At 35.4% G+C, this 15,989-nt stretch overlaps 1 non-coding gene across 1 annotated transcript; it reads left to right on the forward strand.

Moving 5' to 3' along the window:
- Positions 1-4,404: 4,404 nt before the first annotated feature.
- LOC122097991 lies at positions 4,405-4,506 on the forward strand. Its single transcript, XR_006145633.1, has one exon. It is a non-coding gene; the product is annotated as a U6 spliceosomal RNA (small nuclear RNA).
- The last annotated feature ends 11,483 nt before the right edge of the window (positions 4,507-15,989 follow it).

Below are 15,989 nucleotides of genomic sequence, written 5' to 3' on the forward strand. Positions count from 1 at the left end.
CATCAAATAACTATGGCATGGAAGAAAATATAGCATAGACATATTTTCCCCAAAAATTTGTTTTATATTATAACAAATGGATTAAAACAAAATGTGATTACATGTCTGAAGATGATCACACTTTCAAGTGTCATTGATTGAATCCAGCAAAGGAATGTAACCGACAACTAGAGGGTAAGAACAACCTGGGTAAAGGAAGAAGATACTTAGCAGAACTTCGTGAGGAAACAATGTGCTCCTTTTTCCTCATCAAATTAGTACAGCTACCTTTTGAGAGAACACTTGTAATGTAGTCAGAGCCGTGGAGTTACTAATTTAGGTAGTAATTTATTAATTTTATTCCCGAATCCAGTGATGTGATTCCCAAGTGATATGAGTGATCCTAGATTTTCTGAGCCCTTTTTTCTCACAGAGTTTCTAATTCCTCCTCATGCCTATGATTGTTCTGCTACTCTCATTTCTCCTTGTTTCACAACTCAACTCCTGTGACCTGTAGTTTCATGAGAAAGAGCTGAAGAAATATGAGGATGCCCTGGTGTCTGAGGTAACATCCACTCCTGTTTGGAGGATCTGGGGAAGTACCACCACGTGGGCCTCATAATCAGATATTAAATGACCTCTTTGGAAATGGAGAAACACTCCCCCAGGCAGAATCTGTCATTCATTGACTTTCTCTGAAGAGATTTGGTAATAGGGAACAATTCAAAAAATGAGCTTTCCCACCACCCACCACAGCCTTGTCAGAATGAACAAGATCAAAATTAAAAGTGGCCTCAGTTCCCATAGGGCTAATCAAAAGCCAAGAGATCACACATTCCACCTCATCAGGGACCTTCTGGTAGGAATAGAGTCTGGGCAAAGTCTAAGATGGAGATAAAATGAGACTGGGCCTAAGGAGGACACAAAAGAATGACCCTCTCTTTGACTACAAGTGAGTTGTGTAGTGAGACATGACAACTTCCTTCATATATGAAAATTCACTAGGTGAGTTATCTCACTACCACTTTGCAGGAGATCAGTGTCCCCAAAGGAGAAGTTGTTAAATGTTGTGACTGCCAGTTTGCTCTCTAGGCTGTTGTCTCTCCCACCCCTTCCCATGCCAGGAATGCATTGCTTCTTTTAGGCATGCAACTACTTGTCCTTACTCTTAGGCAGGAATACTGTAGGCTATTCTTTTGCCAACCTCTTGCGTTTGAGGTAGAATAGGCCCAGGCACAGCTCATGCCAAGGGGTAGATTCAAGAAGGTGAATATAAGTTCATATTTGTATTGAAAAATAATCATATTGAAAGAATTAAATGAAATTAATAATTGAGAGATTTAAGGTTTATAGCCGCTAAATTTAAGTAATTATTACTAAAACATCTAGAATCATGGATTAGGAAGAGAACAGTGAAGTAGTTTCAATATAATTTGCAAAAGAAACACCATAGCCAGAACAATTAAAGGAACTATTGGCATAGTTCCATTTACAATCTTAGGAGTGACCTTGGATTGGAGGCTTTTAGAATAATATCTAAAAGAGAGGGACTTGCTTGGCACTGGTGGCTCACACCTGTAATCCTAGCTACTCTGGAGGCTTAGATCTGAATATTATGATTCAAAGCATGTCCAGACAGAAAAAGCCAGAAGTGGTGCACGGCACAAGTGGTAGAGCACTAGCATTGAGCTCAGGGACATTGCCTAGGCCATGAGTTCAAGCTTCAGGATCAGCAATACAACGACAACAAAACAATAATGATAAAAAGAAATAAAAGAAGGACTTGAAGATATGTGATGGAATGAGGCTGATGTGTAACTGTTTAGGGAACCTACAAGGAGACAAAATTTGGAGCTAAATAATATCTATTCATGACTAATCAAGGATGCAAAGCAAATGCCAAATTCCTCTTCTCAAAAACTTGCAAACTTAGGCTGGGATGGTGGCTCAGTGGTAGAATGCTTGCTTGGTATGCATGAGGCCTTGGGTTCAATTTCTCAGCACCACATAAGCTGAAAAAGCCAGAAGTGGCACTATGGCTCGAGTGGTAGAGCACTAACATTGAGCTGAAGAGTTGAGGGACAGGGCCCAGGCCCAGAGTTCAGGCCACATGACTGGCCAAAAAATAAAAATAAAAAAAACTAAACTAAACTAAACTTCCAAACATATCTTTTCTCATAATTGAGGAGAGGCTTCTTTTACAGGAATTCTCCTTATCTTGCCCAAGGGGATCAGAACATCAATAGAATTTTCCTGTTGAGATGTAATGTGCTTAACTGTACTGAAGCTAATCACGGCTAGGAAAGTATGGACTGATAATGTTTGTTGTATTTTTCCTTATAAATATATAATATTTTCAGGTATTATATGAAATATATTTTATAATAAACAGTAATTATACATTATATATAAGATATTAAATATATTATAATATAACATATATATTAACAGACTTCCTAATTTTAGAGTTAGGAACAAGCAACATATTAAAAGAAAAATGCTTCAATCTCTGAGTAAGTTCTCTACAACAGGACAATTCCACGTTTCATTCTTATTACCCAGAGAGCAACATAGGAAAGCGATGCCCATGGTGGTGGTTCCTGGGATTTTGGAAACTGCTATTGCATATATATATATATATATATATATATATATATATATATATATATATATATATATATATATATATGCATATATATGAAATATTGTTTTATACTAGTGAATATACCTAAAACTATAATAACAGATAAATAAGTGAACACCTATGTGCACACACACTCAATCACTTTCAAATATAAGAATTTATTTTCTATGCTGCCTATTCACCTACAGAGAGAGTACATGAGTTGCCATTGAATTGTCCTGGAAGTTCTTTATCTGGCTACTCTAGCTTCACATCCTTTGTTCTGTAAGTAGCCAGATGTTATCTGTTCAACAATAATACTTGTTACAGGCAAAAGTATCCACCCTGACACACAGAGAAACTTGGATGTCAGAAATGCCAGAAATAAGTGGGAGGTACACAGTACTTTTCAAAATTGAATAGATTACATATTTATTAGAAAGCTCGTAAGAAAAAATATTCAGTGTAGGATGAAAGACTTCAGAAAACTACAGTAAATGTTGTTTAGATGATTTTTTAAAACACAGTCTCTCAGGTGCTGGGAGGGTGGCTCAGTGTAGAGTGCTTGCCTTGCATGCATGAGGTCCTGAGTTTGATTCCTCAGCACCACATAAGCAGATAAAGATGGAAGAGGTGCTGTGACTCAAGTAGTATCACTAGCCTTGAGCTGAAGCGTTGAGAGACAGTACCCAGGACCCAGAGTTCAAGCCCCACAACCAACAAAAACAAAACAAAACACAGTCTCTCACTTTTGTGTGCTCAACATTGTAACACCAGTGCTTCAGTCTAGGGCTAAGATTTTAGGTGTGGACATTTATCAACACTCCTGATTCAGATTCTAATTGATAAAATTTTTAATCAATATTTTGTTCTTATTAATTTTGCTCTTTGTAAATTCACATATACCTATAAAAAGCGGTGTGGCCATCCCAATAAAATTCTCGAAGTACTTACTAACGATGACTTACAAAAAGTTGTATTATATTACCCCAAGGAAAACAATGCTACAAATAAGGAAAACCAATAAATAAATATTAATGATTAATAAAATAAAAAACAAAACATTTACCACTGTTTCCAGTATTTGAAATGTACTACATATTCGATTTATTATTTTCTCATATTGCTGTACATTTAAAACTGCCTAAGTCTATGATGCTCAACAAGAATTTTATAGGCTATGAGCCTTTAAAATTACCCACTAAGATTATTTTTTATGGTTCACCTCATCATTTGTATATGGATTATACCATCATTTGTTCCTCGCTAACATATAAAATAAGGAAGCCCTTAAATTTTAACAGAAACTATGAAGTTAATGTCTCAAATCTTCACTCTGCATCTTTACACAAACACTTTGCAACTTCTCATTAGTAAAGATTGTATAAACTCTGAAATGTACATACTTAGTAGTTTATGACTGCTACCATGAATCATAAATGTTTTAATGAAAAGTTTTACAACCTGCTAAATAGTCTTAATTTTGGCATATATGAGCACATTCCCAAAATTAAACATATTTAAAACATTAAAATTTTAACAAACCTTAACAATATCTATAGTGTTCATTATGACAGGTTCCTTGTACAGAATAATTGAATTCCTCCTCCTACACATCCGTTGAACAACAAATGTCTGGAATTATTTTGTTTTTGACATGTCAGTCTTGACTTTATTCTTAAATGTGTTCTTATGTAAGAAATACATGGTTCTAAAATTTCACGACAATTCTTTTGAATTTAATTTTTGTGGAATTGTCTAGTTTAAGAAAATCAATTACACTTTATATATAAAATTGTTTTGTGCTCAATTCATTAGCACATACACTAACATTGGAACAATAAAGAGAAGAATAGCCCCTGACTGAGGATGACACTCAACTTCGTGAAGCATTCCAGATTTTTAAAAGAACAGATTTCCTGATGGGATGTGGACAGAAGGTAACCTTAATGCCTTGTTGTACGGAGTTTAAACTTGTTCGAAGACTTTGGAAAGTAGTATGGAGGTTCCTCCAAAGACTACAGAGAGCGGCCCTAAGACCCAGCAATCCCATTTTGGGCATTCACCCAAATGATCAAAAACAAGACCATACTAAAACTACGAGCAAAACTATGTTCCTTGCAGCATTATTTACCATAGCTAAGATACATAACTAAACCCGATGCCCCACAGTAAACGAATGGATCAAGAAAATGTGTGTGTGTGTGTGTGTGTGTGTGTGTGTGTGTGTGTGTGTGTGTGTGTGTGTATGTGTGTACTGGAATTCTATGCCTCAATCAGAAAGAATGACATCACCCAGTTTGTTAGGAAATGGAAAGACTTGGAAAAAATTATATTAAGTAAATTATGCCAGGCCCAAAGAAGTGAAGTTAGCCAGGCCCAAAGAAACATAGATCCCATGTTTTCCTTATTTGCAATAACTAGTATGTGTCTGAGACAAGGAGAAAAGGTCAGATAAGTCGATGTTAGGGGAATGAACCCTAAGATAAATATTCAAATTTTTTTTGTTCTTTGTTTTTTTCCTTTCATGCAATCTTTTCTAACATATTTATAAGACGACTTCTATGTTGCTTTGTATGTCCCTCCCCCAAGGTATAACCCATGCTTTCACTGCATTTGATGTTGGTATAATTTGTGGAGGGGAAGGAAAAAACCAATTCGTTTAACTAGGGATACAGGTGGAACCATTGCAACAGTGAGATGTACAAGTCATTATGTCAAAAAATGAACTTTAATACTTCGAGGGGAGGAGGACCAGGTGGGGGAAGTGGGAGAGTATGGTAAGGGATGGGAATGGGAAACAAAGAGGAGGCAACAATGCTTGATAAGAAATGTAATCGTTATCTTGCCCATGTAATTGTAAATCCTCTGTCAGTATTCTCAAAATAAAAAAAAAGAAATGCACTCAATAACTAGCCCATGTAATTGTAACCCCTCTGTATGGTATTTTCACAATAAAAAAAAAGAAACATAGGTCCTATGGTATCCCTTATTTGCAATAACTAATGTATCTCTGGGATAAGCAAAGAAGGTATGTTAAGGCAAAAAAAAAAGGAGGAGGCAACAATGCTTGATAAGAAATGTACACATTACCTTTTCCATGTAATTTTAACTCCTCTGTATGATATTTTCACAATTTAAAAAAAGAAAAAGTCAAAACATGTGCATATGACTAGAAAATATGATGTTAAGGTAAATGAACCTCAAGACAGGGACACAAGTGGTTTTTTATTTCTTTCTGTTGTTTCTAATATATTTATAATGTACGATGTGATTTATTTATATGTGTGTCCCCTACACTTAAACCCCTGTTTTCACTGTATCTGATGTTGGTGCACCTCCATCTTGTATATACACTTCTCTAATTTGGGGAGGGAAAGGGAAAAAAAAATTCTTAAATAAGGATACAGTATGACCCATTGCAACAATTTGATGCACAAGACAGTATGTTGAAAAATGAACTTTACAATTTAGGCGGGTGGGGGGAGGGCAGTGTACTTGTGGAGGTGGGAGGAAAGGGATGGTGGGGGAAAAAAAGGAGGATGTAACAATGCTTGATAGGAAATGTATTCGTTACTTTTTTCATGTAACTGTAACCAGTCTGTACAGTACTTTTACAATAAAAAACATAAAAATGTTCTGGGATGGAAGACAATATTTCCCCTATTTTATCCATATAATATCGTTAACAAAGAAATTAATGCAAAACACTGATATGAAGATATTTTGAATAAATGTGTGTGTGTGTTTGGGTATGTGCATGCCTGAGCATTTTCATTCTCAGAGTTTGAATTCAGTGCATCAAGGTCTTGCTAGGCTATTCCTCTCTAGATTGATGAGCTACTATATAAGCTACATCTCCATTCTTGTCTCTTTGCTAGTTCATTAATTTTTTTAAAAAAGTAATCTCATGAATATTTTTTGTCCTGATTGGCTTCCAACGGTTATCCACGGATCTCAGTTTCTTGAGCAGATACCCGAGTAGACAGGATTACAGGTGTGACCAAGAAGCACAAGGCTTTCAGAATAATTTAAAAAGTAGAAGAAAATTTACTTCATGGAGGCTTGTTTATCATCTTCTGCTTTTAAAGCATTTTGGAGTGATTATATGTGAATTTATTTCATTTTTGGATTCTTAAAAGATAGTAAGTCCTTTTTTTGTTTTTGTTTTTGTTTTGGTCATGCGGCTTGAACTCTGGGCTTGGGCGTTGTCCGTGCACCTTTCAGCTGAAGGCGAGTGCTCTACTCCTTGAGCCACAGTGTCATTTCTGCTTTCTTAGTGGTTTACTGGAGATAAGAGTCTCATAGACTTTCCAGCCTGGGCTGGCTTTGAAGCGCAATCCTCAGATCTCAGCTTCTTCTGTAGCCAGGATTATATGGTGGCTTGAGCCACCAGCTACCATCTATTTTTAGTACTTTTTAAAATGTATACTGGAACTGTGGAACAGAAGAGATTTGTCTCTCTTTAGACCTCACTTACCAACACAGTCTGTGTTGAAGACATAATGTGACAGAAAACAATTACCGTGGGCAATAATTGCTAATATTTCTTGGACAACATGAATATTGAATTGAGAGTGTAAGGGAATGGAGAGGATTTTACCTACTTTTTATTGCTAATTTTTGGAAATTTTGATTCATTCACTTCCCCATTATATGTCTTTGGGCCATGCACTTAGTGCCTATAATTACAATATTTCCTAACACTAAAATGGTAATAATATTAGAATTATAGCAAATGTTTTCTTAAGAATTAAGAGAAATAAAACTTGGGAAATACTTAAAATAAACTTCTAGGAATGAGCTTACAATTACATGGGCAAGATAATGAGTATATTTCTTATCAAGCATTGTTGCCTCCTTCTTTGCATCCTGTTCCCATCCCTTCCCATCTCCCCCCACAGCCCCCCATCCCACCAACCCCCCCCCCCCACCAAAGATGTAAAGTTCGTTTTTCGACATAAGGACTTGTACATCTTATTATTGCAATGAGTCCACCTGCATCCCTATTTAAACGATTTGTTTTTTTCCCTTCCCCTCCAAAAATTATACCAACATCAAATACAGTGAAAGCATGGGTTTTACCATGGGGGACGGACATACAAATCAACAAAGAAATCATCTTATAAGTGTTTGAAACAATTGCAATAAAGACAAAAAACAATTGAATACTTATCTTGGGGTTCATTTCACCTAACATCAACTGATCTGACCTTTTCTGCTTGTCTCAGATATATACTAGTTATTTCAAATAAGGGAAACCATGGGAACTAGGTTTTTTTTGGGCCTGGCTTAATTCACTTAATGTAATTTTTTCCAAGTCTTTCCATTTCCTAACAAATGGGACAATGTCATTCTTTCTGATGGAGACCTAGAATTCCATTGTGTATATATATCACATTTTCTTCATTCTTTCATCTAGTGAGGGGCATCTGGGTTTGTTCCATATCTTAGCCATGGTAAATAATGTTGCAATAAACATAGTTGTGCTGGTAATGGACAAGGGTCTCATATCCAAAATATACCTGGAACTAAAAAAAATTAAATCCCCCAATGACAGATCCTCAAAGAAACAACTGCCCAATAAATAAGTGAGCTAAAGACTTAAAGAGAAACTTGTCTGAAGAGGAAAGGTGGATGGTCAATAGACACATGAAGAAATGCTCAACCTCTTTAGCCATAAAAGAAATGCAAATCAAAACAACATTGAGATACCATATCACCCCAGTTAGAATGGCTATAATCAAGAACTCTAATAACAACAGATGATGGAGGGTATGTGGACAGAAGGGAACCTTAATGCATTATTGTTGGGAGTGTAAACTTGTTCAACAGCTTTGGAAATTAGTATGGAGGTTTCTCCAAAGACTACACATAGAGCTCCTCTACGATCCAACAGTACCACTTTGGGACATTTACCCAAATGATCACAAACTAGCCAGCAGTTTTTTAAAATACTAAATAGAATGCAATAAGGATTACAAAAGCCATTACATGTAATGAGAAACCAGAAGGAATGTTCTCTATTGACCATGCTCTGCTTCAAAGGCAGCCAGATGGATAAATTCTCATGCTGTAAATCAAACTGATTTTATTATGTCTTGGCAGTATAAAAACATCAGGGACAGAATAATGAAAAGGAATGTTGGAGACTCAGGTGAACTCCATATGAAAATGTGCAAAACTGATGAAAACGTAAAAGTCTCTGAGTAGTATATTGTGTTTTACATGATTTAAGTTAAATTGCAAAAATAGGGAATACCTAGAGGAATGAATTCTCTTTTTGATAGCCAATCAAAGGTCCTTAGAAGAATGAAATCATTCCTCATTCTTGTAGAGGCATCATCAGATGAGAGGAGCTCTATTTTTTTTGCTTCTTTCCATTTATACATCAGTTTGAAATCTGAACTACTACATGAAACTGAAAGAAACCTAGAAATACTAGACACACAGGCTTTGGAAAAAGCCATGAAAGAAAAATAAATAAAATATATATAGCCTTGTAAAAGGTCTAACTAAATTTATTTATATAGTCTTAAGTGAAAACAGAAAATGATTTAAACAATATAATATTATTGAAAATTGAAAAATGTTAGGAGTTGCTTAATTTTTTCCTTTCTACTATATTGAATTAAGTATTGATTTTATATAGAGAGATTAAAGATGAGATTAACAAGAAATGTTTAAAAATGGACAAAAGTTCTGAATAGAAATGTTTTCCAAAAAGCCCTGAAAAGCGTCAGTGTGTTTACAAAGTAATGTTTAATACCACTTCTATGCTGGGTTAATGCTTTGTGAACAGAAGTTATTAGAGAATTGCAATTGAAAGTTACTATGATACTACTTCATAACTATTATAACTTATCAGAAAAATCAAACGAACCAGGTGTGGTGGAAAAGGCTTGTAAATCCAAGCATTTAGCAGTTTGGAGTAAGAGGATTGGAGTCTAAGGCCAGTCTGGGGTTCTGCACATAGTAAAATCCTGCCCTTAAAAAATTCAAAATGTAATAATGTTGGTGAGAGTGTGAGAAAAGGAAATTTTCTACACTCTTGTTCAAAATACAGGTTATTATTCTCATTGTAGAAAGTACTTTGTAGTTTTCTAAAGAAATGCAAAGTTGAAATATGATCTGACACACCAATCATTTGATTATTTCTCTCTGGGTAACTCGTAAGTATATCTGTAGTTGTTTGTTATTGACATGGTTCACAATAGCCGCCCAGATATAAATAGATGTTGTGTACAACGACAGACTAATAAAGCAACTGTGGTGCATGCACAAATATATTTTTTTGTTTCATCTTTAAAATAGCAAGAGAGGGCTGGGAAGGTGGCTCAGTGGTAGAGCGCTTGCCTTGCATGCTCGAGGCCCTGGGTTCGATTCCTCAGCACCACATAAGCAAAAAAAAAAAAGCCGGAAGTGGCACTGTGGCTCAAGTGGTAGACCACTAGCCTTGAGCTGAAGAGCTGAGGGACAGCGCCCAGGCCCAGAGTTCAGGCTCCACGATCAGACCAAAAAAATAAAAATAAAATAGCAAGAGATTTCTCCAATTAGGCATAACTTACAATGACCTGAAAGATGTATTGTAAATGAAGAAAAATGTTGTCTTCTGATATTTGTAAAGCTATACACACACACACACATACACACACACACACACACACACACACACACACACACATACACCAACCTCAAGAGAGAAATTTATTTAAGAGAGAAATTTATTTAAAAGTAAAGCAAACTGGAATTGCTGAGGCATTTAGGTCACAATGTAGAAGATAGTAAATATACAGGATGACCAAGTATTTTAATGTATAACATGAGGATACAGAGGACAAAACGAGCCTTACATAGGAATGAAGCTAAATGAGTAGGAGTTGTTCTTCCTAGTAGGTGCTGCTCTTTTAGATGTTCTTCCTTCAGTAATGGATGTCATGAACGTAATTCTTTAAATATACCTGCCTGATTGCAGAAATAATAACAAACAATGTAGCAATAATGTTGTATGCTCAACATAGAACAAAATGTCAAATTAAAATACATGAGATTATCCTAGATGTAAACTAATAATTACAAATAAGGGAAACAATGGGACCTATGTTTCTTTAAGTCTGGCTTACTTCACTTAATATGATTTTTTCCCAAGATCTTCCATATCATTACAAATGAGGTATCATTCTTTCTGATGGAAGCTTAGTATCCATATGTGTGTGTATGTGTGTATATGTGTGTGTATGTGTGTGTGTGTGTGTGTGACATTCTCTTGATCCATTTATCTACTGAGGAGCATCTGGGTTGATTCCATATCCTAGCTATGATAAATAATACTGTGATAAACATAATTGTTCTGGTAGCTTTAGTGTGACCTTGTTTGTGGTCACTTGGGTAAATGCCAAGAAGTGGAATTACTGTGTAATATGGGAGCATTATTGTGTACATCAAGGATAATCTTAGTAGATAAGAAGAATAGCTCAATAGCTATGTACATATGAAGGTGTAATGTGATTCCAAGGGAAATGATCTCCAAGATATGTTTTATCTTGTTGTTGTTCTAAATGTACTATGTGATTTCTTTTTATCCTTTTGTGTTTTCCACACTTATGATTTATCCTCTGTAGTAACTGTATTTGATTTTGATTCTCTGGGTATTGTAAATATGTTGATCTGAACTAGTTAAGGGAAAGGGAAAAAGTAAAACGGTGAGACAAAGGACAAAAGGGGGAACATATGAACCAGTGATACTCACAAGACAATATGTTGGAAATAGTCTTGGGAGGGGCATTGGGAAGGAAGAGGGAGAAAAATGGGGGAAGGGATAACAAGTTATAAAAAAAATGAATTCATTATCTTACTTATGTAAATATAACCCCTCTGTACATTAACTTGACAATAGAATTTAAATAAAAAACATAAAATACATGATAGCAAGCAGCAATACAGGAGAGGTGAGTGGGAGAAATACTGTACTATACAAAGAAGAGTAAAACAGCTGTGGAGAGCAGTAATTTGACTTTAACATAGGAAGTAATAAACTAGCATACAGATTTTCAGCCTCATGTCAGTCACTGAAAAGGGAAAACAAAATGCACAATCAGTAAAGCAATAGACATAAAATAGAAAATTAAACAATTAAGGTGAAGAGATGACTTGGAACAAGAATAAAAAAATGACAAAATTAGTAAACAACAAGCTTGTAAGTTAAAAAATATTACTAATAATTCTAGTAATTTTTTTTACCTCATAACTTGTTAGAACCATACATCAAATCACAGTTTAATAGTATATCATTTTTAAAAAAGGTTACTTATTATTGATTTCTTAATATTGAATGTTTAATATATAATTTTAATTTTAGTACCTATAGAAAAGAAAGGGCAACTAAGTTTAATAATATATTTCATGAATTGTAAAATTGAGAAGCATTAGAATTTAAACAAATAGCATATCATTATTGTTTCATTTCTGTGAATTAATGTAATAATTCAAAGTGTATTCTACACTTAGCACTCATCTTCACATCAAATAATAAATTATTGCACATGACTTGGTTTTAGGTGGAAGGGTTCAGCACTGTGGTAATATTCATACCACACAGTACATCAGAGTTTGAATACTCTCATCTAGCTTAAATTGTGGAAATTTGATGTCTACATGCATGTTAAATTTCTGTCTAGATGAAATCTATAAAATTATACAAAATTGTATATATGAGGAATGTTTCAGATGATACTTAAAAGTCAAATTCATTAATTAAATTTTTATTGTTTTCTACCAAATAAATATTTACAGGGAGACTGAATTTCTGAGTAGATAGTTGGTGGTGTATGTGTGCTTGATTATACATATTGAGGGTTATTTTATATTTCTGCCATTGTTTCTACAGTTGGATTTAATTTTCCATAGATGGTTAAGTGTACTATATTGAATATATGAAAGTAAACTGAATGTTTATTCTATTAATATTTTGCCACTTGTCTAATCCCAAGTTTAAATTATCCATATGTTTGAAGTAATGAAAATAACAACAGATATAAAATAGATAATTCAGTGTGTAGTAGACAAGTATTTTCACCTTTATTTTGATAGTTAGTCCTCTTTTACACTACAGAATATTCTAGGGAAAATTTGCTCAAGGCTGACCACAACTGCAGAATATTATGGTTTGCTCTATCATAAGAGAAGGAAGGAAGAGGTACCGTCCTTCCAAAAGTCTGCTCCCAGGGATGTGATCTGTTTTATGGTGTTGACTTGGAAATGAGCATTTTTTTCACAGTCAACTTTGAGAAGCCATCTTGATTGACCATTTTTGTAAGTGGTTACATTGGATTATCCATGGCTTTGCAAGGATGCCGGATTGCCTCATTTTGATACAATTAAAACAGGAATTCATTCAGCTGTTCTTTGTATCTTTAGGAGATAAACCCATTGACTCTAGGCCTGGGGATCAATGGGGCCCCGAGAAGCTACTACCTTGAATAGTAATCCTAGACCTCTAAAAACAAAACAAAACAAAACTCTAGTAGGCAAAGCCATTTAGGGCAACTATCACAGCCTACATGAAGTCAGGCAAAATACAGAAGCTGAGAGTCATTTAGCTGATAACTAATATAATTTTATGAGACAGACTGAAATGAGACTTCAGAGAGAGGGTCAAAAGATTGATCAGAGAGACTAAAATTGGTCACACGAAGATTGGAAAACACAATTCTTTGTAGAGCAAATAAATCTTAGAAAGCCTATGCATATAAGAACAAGACAGCAGACCAAATTCCAGAAATGTGCATTCTCTTAGAGGTGAGCTTAATGAATTATCAATGGAAATCTTTGCATTCCTAAATATTTGACCACATGTAGGGGAAGGCCAATTGCTGAAGAGAAAGAAAATGTCATCAGTCTGTATGAGGTCCATTATCACATTAGGAAGGAATCAAGCACAGATTTGTTATAAAAAGAGAAAAAAAATATTCCAAATGAGGGTTTTAATTGTTTTGTTGTAAAAGTTTCTGATTTAGGTGCTAGCATTTTCATACAATTGATCCAGTCCCACAGCTGAGTTGATATTTACTGCAATATTCCCACATGAAGGAAAAGAGAAAATGTACAAATGTCTGATGAAATGAGTTGAGGGAGAAGTGTTCTAATAGTGATATCTGAGGTTTAGACATAGATGAAGAGGGGGATTTTCTTTTATAAAAATCTCCCATTTTTTGCCTGGTGCCAGAGGCTCACAGCTGTAATCCTAGCTACTCAGGAAGCTGAGAACTGAGGACTGCTGTTCAAAGCCAGCCTGGCAGGAAAGTCCCTGAGACTCTTATCTCCATTTAAACACCAGAAAACCAGAAGTGGTACTGTGGCTCGAGATGAAGAGCACTGACCTTGAGTTGAAGAGCTCAGAGACAGTACACAAGCCCAGACTTAAAGCCCCTCGACAAACACCAAAATAAAAATCTCCCTTTTGTTGGACTGCCTACATCTTTTCCTAACATTCAACTAGGAAGCAATTTTATCACCCACAACATTTAAATCCTGTCCTAGCTACTGCAAATAGAATGATATGTTATCTTATGTCAAAACGTTCATATTTTCGGGATCAAATACCAGCAGTGGTAACATTTTTTTCCAGTCCTTGAACTGTGGGCCTGGGCCCTGAACATGGTTATACTTGTAGCGTTAGTGTGAGCTTGTTTAGTTATTGGATTACTGCCCATGAGGGGAATTACGGGTTCATAAGAGAGATTTATGTTTAGTCTTTTGAGGAAACTCCATACTGCATTCTAGAGGGGTTGAACAAGTTTAATTTCTCACCAACAGTTTAATAGAGTTCCCAATTGGAGCCGGGAGCTGGTGGCTCACGCCTGTCTGTAATCCTAACTACTCAGGAGGCTGAGATCTGAGGGTCATGGTTCAAAGCCAGCCCAGGGAGGTTCCCAATTGGCTATACCTATGGCAGCATTTTCTATTAGTTTTCTTCATAATGGCCATTCTAACTGGGAAGAGGTAGAATCTGTCTTGTTTACTTGTAGATTTGTAGGCACCTTCTAGCTATCATAAATTAATGAATCCATGAAACCTGTATTTTCTGAGTCTGCATTCCTTTCTCTTAGTAAAATTTTCCCAAGCCTTTAATTTTCCTTAAGACTGGTGAAAAGTCATCCTTTCTTTTGGGTGAATAGAATTCCATTGTGTGTGTGTGTGTGTGTGTGTGTGTGTGTGTGTGTGTGTGTGTGTGTGTGTGTGTGTGTGTATAAGATGACTATAGGCCCATGAGTTCATTTCTAAGCCTACGTTTTCATCTGTAATTTTGTAATTTCATATTAAATTTGGATTTCTTTCTCTACTGCTTTAAAGAATATTGTTGGGATTTTGATGGGTATTGTATTGTCAATTGTTTGGGGGCAGTAGTACAGTGTTCACAATGTTATTTGTGAGAACATTGAAAGACTTTGCATTTCCTTGAATCTCCTTCAATTTCCCTTTTTATATTTTTAAAGTTTTCTCAGTAGAGGTCCTTCACATTTTTGGTTAAATTAATTCTTAATTTTGTTGTTGTTGTTTTGTTTTGTTTAGATGTGATTTGATTTTGAGGCTAATGCATATGAGGTGGTTTTTTGGATTTCAGGCTGGATGTTCCCATTGTTGGTAACACAGAAAAACTACTGGTTCTTGTGGGTTTCATACCCTGCTACATTGCTAAAGGTTAGCAACACCTTTACTAACTTGAGAAAGGAAGGTATAGGGTCTCTAAATACAGGATCATTTCATCTGTAAAAAGGGATCATTTTACTTCTTCCCTATTTGGATCGCCTTTATGATTTCTCTTGCCTATTGCTCTTGCTAGAATGTCCACTACTATATTGAAGAGTAGGAGAGAGAGTGGACATCCTTGTCTCATTCCAGATTTTATTTTATTATTTTTTTGAGTTTGCAAAATCTGGTTTAATTCAAACTGAGGAGCACATTGTGAAAATACATACGCATAAAAATCTAATAAATGCTAGACAAACAACATATTACTTTACAATAGAATAACCACAAATTTGAAGGCTCAAATTGCGTCTGTCAGCTATAAATACAATTTTATATTTGGCTCAAGTGGCTACTCAATTTCAAATGGTGCCAAGTTCCTCCAAAGCACCTCTTGATCCCCTCAGCCTGGGGAGGAGTTTCACCACTGTCTCAGATGAAATCCCAGTCATCCCTTCAACTTTTGGGGCCAATGGAGTCATTGGTACCCCAAAACAACTGGAGGCAAGGGATTTCAAATAGCCAAAACTTATTGCACAGAGAAGTCCATTCTAAGCCAGATGCATGGCTAAGAAGGTGTGAAATTAGCCCTTTAAACAGTGGTATAGCATTAACATGGTCTATGTTGAGAAATAGCTCC

Source organism: Dipodomys spectabilis, unplaced genomic scaffold (genome assembly GCF_019054845.1).
Source record: "Dipodomys spectabilis isolate Male_0828 unplaced genomic scaffold, ASM1905484v1 ptg000449l, whole genome shotgun sequence".
Taxonomy (NCBI): domain Eukaryota; kingdom Metazoa; phylum Chordata; class Mammalia; order Rodentia; family Heteromyidae; genus Dipodomys; species Dipodomys spectabilis.